Genomic DNA, 14,744 nt, shown 5'->3' with positions numbered 1-14,744 from the left:
AAAGACCTGGCCCTGAGTTTCAAGGCAACTTGTCTTTTACTCTGGAATTAGATCAGAAAAATGTGCGTATCCTTCACTTACGATGATAATGGATTAATTACATAATAACTTTACACGAGTACTTATTCAATATTCATCATTAACAAAAGTAGTCTTTATTCTTCTCTTGTGTTCAAAGGTGAATCACAACCTGGATTCATTTAACATTCAGTTCTGCGGTTCTCCCCTCACTGCTTAACAGAGTTCTTTGAGCAAATTTAGGGAATCAGAACCTACTTATTTTTGAAGGAAAGGGCCATTCTACGGCAAAATCAGGAACTAAAAGACGCGCATTAGAACTGAGAGGTGCCTCTGAAATCTCTTGGTTCAATCCCTTCGTTTTAAAGACAGGGAAGTAAAGACCCAGAAAACGCTGAGTTTAATGACATGTTTCTTGTATTTATCCCAAGTCAGCACGCCCATAAACAATGCCTTCTTTATTTTTATTTGATTAATTCATGTGGTTAGTATGTGAGTTCGATTCCTTTTAAAATGCATGAAGTAAATGTTGGAGAGGATGTGGAGAAAGGGGAACCCTCTTGCACTGTTGCTGGAAATGTGACCTGGTACAGCCACTCTGGAAAACTGTGTGGAGGTTCCTCAAAGAGTTAAAAATAAATCTGCCCTACGACCCAGCAATTGCACTGCTGGGGATTTACCCCAAAGATACAGATGTAATGAAATACCAGGACACCTGCACCCCAATGTTTAAAGCAGCAATGTCCACAATAGCCCAACTGTGGAAGGAGCCTCGGTGTCCATCGAAAGATGAATGGATAAAGAAGATGTGGTTTATGTGTACAGTGGAATATTCCTCAGCCATAAGAAATGACAAATACCCACCATTTGCTTCTATGTGGGTGGACCTGGAGGGTATGATGCTGAGTGAAATAAGTCAATCGGAGAAGGACAAACATTATATGGTCTCATTCATTTGGGGAATATAAAAAATAGTGAAAGGGAATAAAGGGGAAAGGAGAAAAAATGAGTGGGAAATATCAGAAAGGGAGACAGAACATGAGAGACTCCTAACTCTGGGAAACGAACTAGGGGTGGTGGAAGGGGAGGTGGGCGGGGGGTGGGGGTGACTGGGTGACGGGCACTGAGGGGGGCACTTGATGGGATGAGCACTGGGTGTTATTCTATATGTTGACAAATTGAACACCAATAAAAAAATAAATTAAAATAAAAAAATAAAATGCATGAAGTATAAAAAGTTGGGAGAAAAAAATAAATCATCCCAAATCTCTCTACTGAGGGACAGTGACTGTTGACAGGCAGCATGACTGTCACTAAGGGAACAGGCTTTGGACCCAGACAGAACTTCATCATTTAACCTTTCTGAGTTTCCGTGTCTTTATGGCTACACGGGAGATGACAACAGTCACCTCTCGATGAAGATGAGAGTGTCTTGCATGGGTAAAGCACTGAGGCCAGCAAGCGAGACGATCGTATTCAATTCCTATTAGCAACTACTACCAGTACAGTTGAGAGAACGCTCCATACATTTTTGTACCATGCTTTTCCTCACTTACTCTATCACCTGCATTTTCCAGGTCATCAAAGAACCTTTATGAATATAGATCTTTCACGTCATGACCCCCCTTTGTGGAGAAAAAAAAAAAAAAGGAGTTATTTTCCATTCCAAAGCCAAGGTTGCATATACCTTCTCCTCGAAAGAAGTAACGCTGAATCAGCAACTGCCAACAAAGGGGAAAGGAAACAAGGGTTAATTAAGAGGAACTATTTTGGAATAAACAGCTGGATTCACAAGGGTGTGCATGAGAATGCTTTGATGCGTGCATTTAGAGAGTGAAGGATATGGAATAATTGATGGCTCTATTGGCAGATCAAAGTGTCTCAAGGGCATCACAGGCTGCGGAGTTAAACCGTTTGCACTTTTCCTGCATTTAGTGTGTGTATTTTGTGAGCATAATAATAATTTGTACGCACACAGAAGCTTTCATCTGGGGAGGAGCTCAAAGCACTTTGAAGATGTTAATAAGAAAAAGACCTGCTAATTAAGATTGCTTAAAAATAAAAACTCTCCCTTCAGCATGTTTACGTGGTTGCCGGGAGGATTCTGACTTAAAGAGATTTGTTATCACAAGTGAGTTAGTCCACGTTTTCTTTTTAAAACACATTGTTGGATTTAGTGTACTGATAAAAGGTCTTTTTCTGGACAGTCACGCCACACGTAACGAGAATAATTCAGCAGATTATGACGTGCCTGATTTGGAGAACATACTTTCACCCAGAAAATTTTGAGGTAGGGCAAAAAAGCAGTACCGTGTGGCTTATTTGGAGTGAGTTTCCAGTTTCAGACTAAACCCAGCAAAATAAGCTTAGAAGGAGGACAAAGCACTCCCAGGCCTTTCTGAAAATTATATTTGCTGAAGGAAATTCAGACAGCAAAAATCGTATGTCAGTGCATGGTGAAAAGGATGACTTTGTTAAGAATTCTACAAGCTTCTACCTCAACTTCCCTGCATCGAATACACTGAAGCAAATCTCCACACAGATGAAGTCCACTCATGAAACCTCTCCTAATCCAGCTATTAGAACTGGATGCTTCCCTTCCCTGCTCCCTGGGCAGGGAATGTTATTGGTTTAAAATATTATTTGCATAATGACTTAGTATTTGAGTCTTTTTTTTTTCATACGTCAGGTATTTATAGTTTTCCCCACTAGAGGGTAAACTCCAAGTAGGCAACAATATATTTTATTTGTCTTGCTATCTGATAGAGGGCTTAGCACAATGTATGATCCTTAACACAACATACCCATTCATAATAATTTCTTTTAATTAAGAATTTATTAGAGCAGTTTTGTAATAGAAAAAGAAATTGGGGGAAAAAAAGAAATTGAGGGGCAGCCCAGGTGGCTCAACGGTTTAGCACCGCCTTCAGCCCAGGGCCTGATCCTGGAGACCTGGGATCAAGTCCCACGGCAGGCTCCCTGCCTTGAGCCTGCTTCTCCCTCTGCCTGTGTCTCTGCCTCTCTCTCTCTGTGTCTCTCATGAATAAATATATGAAATCTTAAAAAAAAAGAAGAAGAAAGAAAGAAAGAAAGAAAGAAAGAAAGAAAGAAAGAAAGAAAGAAAGAAAGAAAGAAATTGGAACCAGCATAAATGTCCATCAATAGCTCAAGGATGAAATAAAATCATGGGACATCTGTACAATGGGACACTGTGTCGCTATTGAAAAGAATGAGATAGATGGAAAAACTCAGTGATCTGTGGAGTGAACAACTCAAGAAGAAGAATATATATGTTAGTGCCTCCTTTTTTGCAAAAATAAGATGGAATCAGATGGGCGGTTGAGAGATGCGTGGGATGGATAGATGGAGAGATAGATAAACTGATCAATCTTTTTTTTATTATTATTTGTAGAAACTGGAGGCCCTGAGAACTATGAGCAAATCACCAACAGTGAATACTCCTGGCAAGTGGGACTGGGGGGAGTGGGCCGGCTGTGAGAGGGAAGTCCCTCACTTGTTACTCGGTCCTCTGTATTGTCTGAAGTTTTCACGATGAACAAGTATTAGGAAAATGGAAATTATCTATTGACCTGAAGTGTGGATTTGTTGGATTTGCCTTCGGCGGGGCGGATGACCTAATATCCCATATTTCTGTACTTGCAGCCGGTCTCCCGGACAGAGCCTCTGGCACTGAGCGGGCTGCAGGGGACAAAGCCTTCCTTTTTCCAGAGTAAGCATTTAGCCGGATTCAATCTGACTCCCTTGGGCATCTTGCTGGGGCACCTTTCCAGGGCCCAGCTTTCTAAATTCAGCAGACTAATGGGCTGGGACAGATTCCCTGGCTGACTTTGGAAGTTGTCAGAATCTCTGGTAACTTTCCTAGGCTTTTGGTTCTCTAACGAGAGGCCAGGGGACCTTTTTCAGTTGTAAATCAGCTTCCATCAAAATTCAAGCAGGAGGCCAGGCTGGCCCTGAAATCCCTCCTGCTCAGTCCCCCAGCCGCTGAGCTCCCCTGAAACTCCTGCCTCGAGAGATGATCAGAAATACCCACTGGGCTCATTTCCTAAGTGGCCATCCTCTTGTTTTGACCCAGCAAGAGGGGTGTGATCTGTTTTCCACATACAGTTTGTGTGGGTTGGCTTGCTGCCAAGCGTGAGTCTCTCAACATAGAGAAAACTGAACTCTCTCTAAAGCGGGAGGACAAGAGGGAATTTATGGGAATATTACAGATTAATCCACTTTGCTGTGATCTGGCCTGGCCCATTTTTTTAGTGGGGGCTGGTGGAGGGTTAGTCTCTGGTTACATAAACAGGCCAACCATCCGGAAGAGGAAACAATACCCTCTGGTGGTAAGATTACATCCTGCACCATGTACCCTAAATTTCAGCTCTAGGCCAAGCTGCCTTCCCTACTCGTGTGCCACAGGACGCGGGAACATTTTTAGTCACAGAAATCTAGACTTTTTTTTTTTTTTTTTAAGTTTTATTATTATTATTATTTTTTTTACTAATCTCTACACCCTACGTGAGGTTCGAACTCACAACCCTGAGATCAAGAGTTGCATGAGCTACAGACCGAGCCAGCCAGGCGCCCCCAGAAATCTATACTTAAATAAGTCAACTCCACCTTTATCTTGAGTGTTAGTGTAGAGATACAAAGAGTAGAATTCCCATTTCCCAATTTTGTTCTTATTGTTCCGAGTTGCTGCATTAAACATGACGCAGATGAAAATGATGATGTTTGCTTTTCATTCTACTATGGAAGAAAATTCCCAGCATTCTGCAAACCACAGAGCTGACGTTGATTTTTGAATATACACCATTGTTTACGGTGCAGTTATTGTTATGCTCATTGGAGGTCCCTTTTGGCTTTCCCAACGTGTCTATTGTGCGATAAGGAGCTTTGTGGCTCCGCATATATTACTACTCTCTGCTCCGTGTGACAACATTCAGATGTGCTCATAATCATAGGTTCCGGGTTTTCTTGTTAATGTATCCACTCGAATTGTCACAGTTGGGTTGATTGCAAGGGAACATTATCACACCAGCTGCTCTGGCTCTGCAATTAGCAGGCCTGGTATGGAATGTTCTGTGTAAGCTGGAGTTCCTGTGGACTCTGGACATTTGCCTTCCTGAGTCTCTCTGCCTTTGACTTTCCCTTTGGGAATCATGCCATAAAGGTCACAGTTTCCTGTTCCAAATATTCCTTTTAGTTTCTGTTTTGTGAGAACTTTGTGTAAAGCTTTTTCCCTTGACCATTTGTCCTCCCAGGCCTCAGACTGCTTCTGAAGTGGAGAGCATTGAATAAACCCAGGATTCCTTCCTGGGAACTGGGTACTTGTCTTCGAAGAGTAGAGCGTCTTTGCAGAAGCCCATGGAACTAGGATTTGAGGTGAGAGAAGAGAAAGGGGGCTCAGCCCATTGTTTAAAACTTTGCTTCTTGTCAAAATGCTCCTTGGCCAGCTGGTAGGTGACTGACTGTGCTGGTTTGTCTGGGATTGAGGGGTTGTCCGGGACGTGGGACTTCCAGTGGTAGAACTGGATCAGTTGGTCATACCAGTGTGGGTTTAGGACTGTATGGATCCTTTCTTTGTTCCTGTCACTCTCTCTAGGTACTTGTTCTTCCTTTGACAGCACATCGGCTGAGTGTTGTTTCTTATGCACCCTAATAAAACCCATGCTGTCTGAAAATGACTACATGTTAAGGATTTAGGATATTTCAAATATCTTAACCTTGGAAAACCTTTCATTGGAGTTTTAAAATTACATAAAAATCACATGGACATGAACTTGAGACGGGCATGCTTACACCTGTCTAAATAACAACTTATCATCACTTCTAGGCACAGAGTGAAGGTTGGCTGCTAGGTGCCAAGCCTGATGCTGGCAATGGGGAGCTGAATGGATAAACAGGTAAATGCCACAGAATTACCAGCGCTAGGCGAGTGGTGTGGGAGGCTGAAAAACAAAGTGATCACTGTGGGCTGGGATACTGGGAGCGGCTTAAAACAGGAAGTGGGATGTGGAGACAGCTGCAGAAGCATCCAGAAGAAAAGGTAGACTCTAGATGAGGGGAAGGCTTTTCTAGGCAGCGGAAACGGCTGCCTAGAGATTCAGAAATCCCTACGTGGGGCCTGCATAGGCGAGCCGCCCTGAAGCTGGGTTTTCAAACGGGTGATGGGTTTGAAGACGGTGTGTGGGACAATTCTTGTATTTCTGTACCGCTGCGTTGGCAATTACTCTAGACCCAGTGAGCCCGTCTTTACCAAACAGAGGGAGCCCTTTCTCCTCCTGTCCCTCTGCCAGCTTTTGTAGGTTAGGCCCGGCATCTCTAAAGAATGACCCAACTGTCTCAGTAAATATTTGGGGTGCAAAGAACTGGAGCATTGTCAAAATTCTGTGTGCCTACTCCACCCTCCTCCTATCGAGTTCAGGACAGAGTAGGGCGGCTTGCGGACCGTGGCCAAGGAAGCTATCCTTCACCTCCTTGTAAACAAGCTTTGGCTTGGAGACTTGGAGCATCGGCCCCTGCGCCCCAGTTGTCAGCAAAAGCAGTGAACGTTTGTATGTGCAATGGCTACTGGCCCCCCTTACTCTGCCCTGCTCTTTAGTGGGTTTTCAATGACCTTATCATCGATTGGACATAGCAAACCACCATGGCACCATTTTACCGAAATGACCTTTTCCTTACACAAATCCCATTGTGGTTTTTTTGTTTGTTTGTTTTTTATGTTTTTTTTGTTTTGTTTTGTTTTGTTTTGTTTTGTTTTGTTTTGTTGGAAGGAAACTCTTTCAATATGGGCAAAGACAACGGGAAGATGAGTCTGTGAACCAGATAACAACCATCGTCATAAATGGGACCACGGAAGACAGAGGCAAAACCAGAAACGTGCCTTCAGTGAGATGTGGGAGAAGGGGCGGGCGGAAGGTTCTCGTGCCTCTTCCACAAGCTTTCCATCTAAAACTTCCTTCTCGTGGAAAGATGAGCTTTAGCTTGTAAATTCTCCTGGGAAGTTGATACCTGTCTTTACTCTCACACTAATGAATCCACATCAGTATTTTCCCTTTTGTGAGGCATGAGGAGAGCCTTGAGTGCCTCAAGAGTAAGTGTCTGCAGATATGAGAAAATGCTGCCAAAATAGAAAGCATAGCATCTTAAAATCAAATTTATTGCACCTAAATTTTTTTGGAAATTTGTTATAGATTTTATCTGAGATGGCTTGAATCACAACAGCAATCTGTAGAACTGTCTTTTATTTTCCTTCTTTTGGATTTGTAGTTTCTCAATACCGTATGGTCTTGACCGTCCACCACCTTCCTTTCGTTGTTCGGTGTCCTTCCTTTGCTCTCAGACTCTTTTGAAAACTATTTTAAGCTGCCCCATTTCTGCTCCTGAATGTCCCCCCTTTGATTCCCGCTGGTCGTGTTTATTTATTAGCTCACAATGATTGCTTCCTTTCTCAGGTCTGGAGGGGCATGACTGTGCTCAGGTATGACTCTGCCCCTTAAAAAACATGAACACAAGGCATGAATATCATTGAGTTGATGACTGTATCTATTAAAAATATCATGAATCACTGTTCCGCTATCATTTATTTGAAAACATAGGTTGACAACTAATACGTCTATGCTGTAAAAAATGGGAGGGAAATTCCATTAGACAGTATTAATCAGGCACATTTTTTCTTTTTAGAAAACCCTACCTTTATATTTCTTTTTGTGCCTGTTGGTCCTAATCATAGCTACACCCGAGACTCCTTCTTTCCCCATTCTTCTAGTCTCTGGTATCTCCTTACCCACATCTCTTTGTAAATCGTTATTATTATTTATTATTTCTTTAGTTTGCAACTGGTTCTGCCCTTGGTGGTGTCAGTTAGATCACTCTCCTTTGAATTAAGTGCTAAGGTATGGTGTTTGCAATTAGGTTAAATGTTTCCTTGGAGCGGGTCCAGTTCTTTTTATCTTTTTTGATAAGCAGTGGCTTTCAAGGTCCAGGCTGGAAGATTGTTATTTTGAATTAGGAATCCTTATCTCTACATAATTTGAATGATCCCAGACTACAGGGGATTGCCCAGGTCCACCAGACGGCTCTCTGTTAGCGCCGTTCAGCGTGAAAGTCTAGAGAAGAACTAAGGCTGCCAGGGTGGACCGGCCGGCTTGCCCGAGAACAGCCAAAGAAGCTACTCGGAGAATATTCTATCATTTATGCCAACTTAAATACCACTGCCAAGTCATACTGTTCTCTAAAAATTCAGTTAGTCCTGGTTTATGGCTCAAAGCACTTTGCATGTATCAGCCCATTAGGCCTCTGCATTCCTCTGAGTCAGAGAGCTGGCAAGTGGAAATAACCCAGTTTCCGAATGTGGACTCAGAGGCACAGACGCTGCAATAACCGCACCAGGATCACTAATTCAGGCCGCTGAACAGTGTACACGTGGGACCGAGAGGGTGTCACCGTGTTCCATAGGACTAAGCCTAGTAACCTCTGCTGGTCTTCCTGTAAGTGGCGGATCTACAACCTCTGGACACCTTGTCCCTGACCCTTGGGAGGGCATAAGCTGACCTCAGGGAACATCAGTCACATAGGAGAGTTCTGTTTTCTGGGCCATCTTCTCTCTGAGTCAGTTTTCTTTCAGCCATGGCCAAGTGTCTGGACACTAGGACTAGAAATGCTGGAATTCAAACCTCGGCCCTACCAGTATGACCCTAGGCAACTTCCCTAACCTCTCCGTGACTCAGTGTCCTCATCTGTAAATCGATGATTAGTCATAGTGTGTCCCTCAGACAGGGTGATGTGGGGACTGAACACGTTAATTCACGCAAAGCGCTTAGAACAAGAACCTGACACATAAGGATGCCATAACCATGAGTTGCTTCTCTTGTTCTTCCTCTTCTTTGGGAAGCCTTTTCAAGCTTGGGCCTCCTTCCCAAGGAGAAGTTCTCGTAGTTCCTCTTCCTATCAAAATAGCAAAGGACCCAGTAGCAGCTATTAACATTTTAGTGAGAAAGAGATTTATGTTACCTCTGCCAGCTGGTCTGCTTCTCAAGCATCATCTCCAATTGTGGAATGAAAAACTTGATTCCCTGCTTAAGGAAGTTGGGGCACCGTACACGTTTTGAGGGCGTAGGGGGAGGTGGGAGATGAGAACAAGAAAACTCTCAATTGGCCTTAAAAATATCTGAAGGAACCTCCGAAGTATTTACAAGGATCATCTTTTGCTTAAGAACAAGCCCACCTACTTGACCAGAGCCCCTTCCTTCTTTTTTAGTTTTTTATTTTATTTTATTATTTTTTTTTAGCCCTTTCCTTCTTTGAAAAGCCCTCTCCATCCATCCCTATCCTGCTCCTTCCCATCTCAACGTGAACAATGATTCCTTTACTCACCCTTAGGAATTTTTTTTGTTTTAAGATTTTATTTATTCATGAGAGATACACAGAGAGAGGCAGAGACACAGGCAGAGGGAGAAGCAGGCTCCATGCAGGGAGTCTGATGTGGGACTCGATCCCGGGTCTCCAGGGTCAGGCCCTGAGCCTAAGGCAAGTGCTCAATCGCTGAGCCCCCCAGGCATCTCTCACCCTTAGGATTTTATCCTTCTTTCCTCTCCTTCTAGAGCAAGCCCTTTCACTGCCAGGAATGTGGGGCCTGTTTTCATGTGTCTTCTGCTCCATCAGCCAATTCTGGCCTTGGTTCTCTTTGCCCCAACCCTGCTTTGCCTTGATGACACTGCTGTGTAGACCAAAAGTGAGAAGATTTAAACCATGAAAGTATAATTTGCATGTGCCACTTATGCCTGGTTGTCTATCAGCATAATAATATAGAATTTATGTTATTAAATACATAAAACATTGCCTTTATTAGTCTGTATTCGGAAATAACGAAAGTGTTCTCATATGCTTGGCGTTCTTAATTAGTCGCTGTCTGTAGCCTTATCATTTGATCACAGCCTTGTCCACGGTGTTTTTCCTGCCAGGCATGTGTAATTAAATACATGAAACTCAACTCCTAACCCTTTGCGACGTGGGGGAGACAAAGGTAAGGAACGGAGAGGGGAAAGGACCCGCAGGGGAGGGTAGATGTGAGACAAAGAACTCCCAGAGGCCAGAGATTACTTTCCCCTTGGGCCTTTCCCTCAACAGTCACCACCAAGGCCGTAAAAATTAATGATTCTCAGATTTAAGCTTGAGTTAACTTTGAATGACAATCGATCTTTCAAAGCCCCCCCCCCCCACCTTTAAACAGAAACAGAAATTACAGTTCGTGTAGTTGTTTTAAATGACCTAAATAACTTAACAAAAACCCTGGCCAGTTCTTCTAACTGCCCTGGGCAAATCGGAGGTGGTTGCTAATTTCTTAGTCAATGTTTTCTAACTTGCCCATTATCTTTTTGTGCCCTTTGTTTAAAACATTATTATTTGTATTAGTATATGAAATTCACAGGCACTTAAATTTTTATTCACCATCTCACCGAAGTCCTATTATACGTGTTTTAGTGGCCTCTGTGTGTATTCACACACTGTAACCCCAAATAACAGATTTTTAGTTCCTCTAAGCTGATCTGTTAAATGTTTTCCCTGGCATTGTCAACCATAAACTCTTTAAATAAAAATCAAGATCACACCTGTTGGCACAGGCACCAAATGTTGAAAGGAATGTCTTTAGTGGGCCCAACTTTAAAAGTTGCCTCTGGTTATGCTAACACGAGTGGGCCGTATACCTGACCTCACTGTAATCGGTTTAGGATATATATATATTGTGTGTGGGTGTGTGTTTAAGATTCTATTTTTTAAGATATCTCTACACCCAATGTGGGCCTCGAGACCACAACCCCAAGATCAAGAGTCACATGCTCCACCAACTGAGCCACCCAGGTGCCCCTAGGATATATAGCTTTTAATTTTGGTCCAATATGGTTTCCAAACTATGTTCCATAAATACTTGAGATCCACAGCAGACTTTCAAAAAGATTTTATTTATTTATTTTGAGAGAGGGAGAGTGAGGGGCGGGGAGACAGAGGGAGAAGGAGAAGCAGACTCCCCACTGAGCAGGGAGCCCAATGCAGCTCAATGCCAGGACCCTTGGGGCTCATGACCTGAGCCAAAGGTAGACACCTCACCGACTGAGCCACCCAGTCGCCCTTCAACAAGGGATTTTTGAGTGTCTTAGAAAAAAAGAGCATACACGGAATATGCTTTTGATTCATGCCCGGGTTCATTCTCTCTCGTCACCATTCCATAACCAACTACTGTTCTACGGGCAATTATGTAGGAATCTTGCCTGTGTTTGGACACATAAGATATGATTCACATTCACAAACCAGGTCATGCTTTAATGTACGTTAATATTTGCCAAGTCCTTATTATGTGTCAGCATTGACTCGGATTATTTACACTAGTCTTCCTAACCCACTCTGAGATGCAGGTGTGCTTATTAACCTGATGAAGTAGTAGACCTAGGAGATGAGGAAATCCACTCAAAGTCTCAGAGTAAAAGAAATCAAGAGAAGATTGAAGCCCTAGTATTTGGCTCCCAAGTCCATGCCCTTAAACACCCAGGTCCACTATCTCTCTAACAGCAGCAATTGCTGCAGAACAGTCTTCCAGGAATCAAGTTTTCCCTTCGTACAGTATGTTTGGCCCCCACTTCCAACATACCCACCTTGATGAATGCGTTGTCTGATGACCATGCTTGGGCTACCACCTCTTCCCAAAGGTCGGCAAAGCTCGGGGAGGCCAACTGCAGACCCCTGCATCCCCCCAGCTCCTTCAGTTCCTAGGCGTGCTGTCTACAACTGGCTGCTTCTATGTCTGCAAGGGCCTTCAATAGGGGGCCATTCCTTCAGTTTTTGGAAGGGGTCAATGGATCCTGAGCTCTTATTATTCCATCTTGTCAGTCTTAGCTGAGTTGCCCTGGGGCAGGGGAGATGGATTTTGCTGTGGGTGCCCTGTGGTGCTGACTGACCACATCCCTCAACCCCAAATATGGTTCACCACTGCCACTCTGAAGTCTGCAAGCAAGACCACACTGACTCCATTCCTCAAGCTCCTCTGCCCCTCACTTCCCCACGGTCTATCTGTCATGAGGACTGCTCAGTCGTCCCAGAAACCCACACCCCAGTCTCCTTCAGGTAGATGGTGCCCTTGCCTCTCAGGATTGCTCCTCCATGGACACAAATGAGATAGACAGGCTTTCTGCCCTTCTCAGAAAGTCCTGACACCCTTACTCGTTCTTGGGCCTCACAAGGTATCCTATTTATCCAATAGCAGCTTGGTCTACTGGAGGGACAGAGCAGACTTTTGGGGCAATGAGTTAGGAGAAACTACGGGGAAAATTAACCCAAGTTGTCTTCTTCCCAATAACTCTAGGATTAGATCCCTCATCAGTGATTCTTACCATTCTAAGTCAATCAGCCTATCTTGTCCTCCTTTTGCTTCAACAGCATTTCCTGTCTTTTAGGTCACTTTTCTTTGGGACCAGACACCTCTCCCTCCCTCCCTCCCACCCTCCTTCCCTCCTTTCCTCCATTCTTTGATCCACTCACTGTAAAGCATTTACTGAGCCTCTCCTCTAAGGGTCTTTTCAAGCACTTGGGATTACAATGATTAATAATACATAGTGTCTGCCCTTAAGGGGCTTTTAATCTACTGAGAAAGGTTCAAAGATAAATAGGCGGTTACAGTTATCACATATCAAAATGAGTAATGTAGCCTTGCTGAGCACTGAAGGGGGTACATGTAAATGGCCTTAATCTTCCCCCTTTTCTCTTTGGGAATCAGGCATATTCCATCTCACTGTGACTTCTGACCAACCTCATTAGGCTTTTCAAGGTCTGGACTAAAGTTCAATTTATAAAAGGGAAGTGGAAAATGCTGGACTCTTTGATAATGAAACCAGCTCACTTCAGAAGCAAAAGTAACACTGAGAGAAAACATGTTTTCCAGCCTGTGTCAGCTTTTCTTCCTTTCTTTTTTCAAATGACTTATTTGGAGCACTGGAAAGAGCTAATATCTGAGTTATCAAGGCCCTTCCCCTGTCAATTCAGAATATTTATCCTGAGTTGCAAATTCACTTTTCAGGCTTCAGTGGTGGGTGCATTGCAGTGTTTACAGAGAAGGATGTCTCCGAAGTACAATTATTTTGTCATGCACCTTAACTCTGAACATGTTGATGAAGCAAACTACCTTGTAGTTCTTTCTAAATGTTCTAGACCCAGTAGGGCATTCATATTTCCAATGGATCTTCACTTGGAGCACCCCTGCTGCTTCATTGTACCCTCCACAGGTTTCCCAGAATACCCTTGACTCAGACATGCTTCACTCTCCCAAAAGCAGCATTTTGTCTTTCGTCCTACTGCTTCGAAAATGTACTAAGTTAAAAGTCTTTTGGGATGCCTGGGTGGTTCAGTGGTTGAGCATCTGCCTCAGCTCAGCATATGACCCCAGGGTCCTGGGATCGAGTCCCACATCGGGCTCCCTGCAGGGAGCCTGCCTCTCCCTCTGCCTGTGTCTCTGCCTTTCTGTGTGTGTCTCTCATGAATAAATACTTTTATTTTATTTTATTTTATTTTATTTTATTTTATTTATTTTATTTTATTTTCTAATTGAATTTATTTTTTTGTTTTTTTAAATTTTATTTTAATTTATTTTTTATTGGTGTTCAATTTGCCAACATATAGAATAACACCCAGTGCTCATCCTCACCCCATCAAGTGCCCCCCTCAGTGCCCGTCACCCAGTCAACCCCACCCCCTGCCCACCTCCCTTTCTACCACCCCTTGTTCGTTTCCCAGAGTTAGGAGTCTCTCATGTGCTGTCTCCTTTTCTGACATTTCCCACTCATTTTTTTCTCCTTTCCCCTTTTAAATACATTTAAAAAACAAAAAGAAATAAAAGTCTTTTCATTCTTGGACCCCCAATTGAGTCCGCTTGCTCGCTCTGCGAAACACCCTGATGTTTATAACAGACACCCTGAGTGTCTTGGCTCATTGTTGGCCTGACCCAGTAATGGTTCAAATACCCCCCCCAATACTCTTGGATAGAAGAATGAATACAATTAGCACCTGAGAGATTCTAGACATTATGCTATTTTCACTTATGTCATTTCATTTAATTCTCAAAATAATATTAGAAGGCAGGTTGAACAGTGCCTGATGCACAGTGGACGCTCATAGAACGCTTGTTGAATGAATGAAGAAATGACAGCTCCTATCTTACAGTCTAGAAGCCCACAGATGAAAGAGGTCATGTCATTTCAAGACCCCTTGGGGGCCAAGCAGGTCGGTGCGCCTCTTCCTTGTCCATGCTCGCTGTAGCGCGTGCCTTTGGACCAGTAACTCATGAAATATCCTCTCTAAGGAGGCTTATGTTGCGTCACCATCTGACGCCCTAAGGATTTTCTAAATCATGGTAATCAACACTTCCTAAGCCCCCTCAAGTAATCGAAATCTTTTAATCCTCAAATGTGAAAGCTTTAGCTTTGTGTCTGTGTTAGATAAAAGTCTCTCCCGAACCTCATTGGTCTTGGATATCAATTATCCAAAGAAGTGTAGAGAAATTCTCGGGAAAATTCAAGGGCCAAAATTAATTTTAATGGCTTTGATTCACGTCAGGGCTATGAAGGAACTCTAGCTTCCTGACACAATCTTTGCCACATCGCCCTTTGTCTGCCTTATTGAACTCCAACAACTTTTTGGGCTTCATGTTCTTTCTCTCCCGCCCCCCGGCTCCC

At 43.4% G+C, this 14,744-nt stretch overlaps 1 protein-coding gene across 3 annotated transcripts in view; it reads left to right on the top strand.

Moving 5' to 3' along the window:
- Positions 1–14,744, top strand: part of MED4 (mediator complex subunit 4) — a 56,439-nt gene that overhangs the window by 4,133 nt on the left and 37,562 nt on the right. The window contains exons 1-2 of one of the 3 annotated variants that reach the window (XM_072783105.1): positions 5,233–5,409; positions 5,861–5,930. The exons of the other annotated variants lie outside the window; for them this stretch is intronic. The gene's annotated coding sequence lies outside the window, so the exon portion shown is untranslated. Of the gene's footprint in view, positions 1–5,232; positions 5,410–5,860; positions 5,931–14,744 lie in introns of those variants that run through there. 3 annotated transcript variants of the gene reach the window in all.

Source organism: Canis lupus, chromosome 17 (assembly GCF_048164855.1).
Source record: "Canis lupus baileyi chromosome 17, mCanLup2.hap1, whole genome shotgun sequence".
NCBI lineage: Eukaryota > Metazoa > Chordata > Mammalia > Carnivora > Canidae > Canis > Canis lupus.
This window is presented reverse-complemented; position numbering and strand designations above follow the sequence as displayed.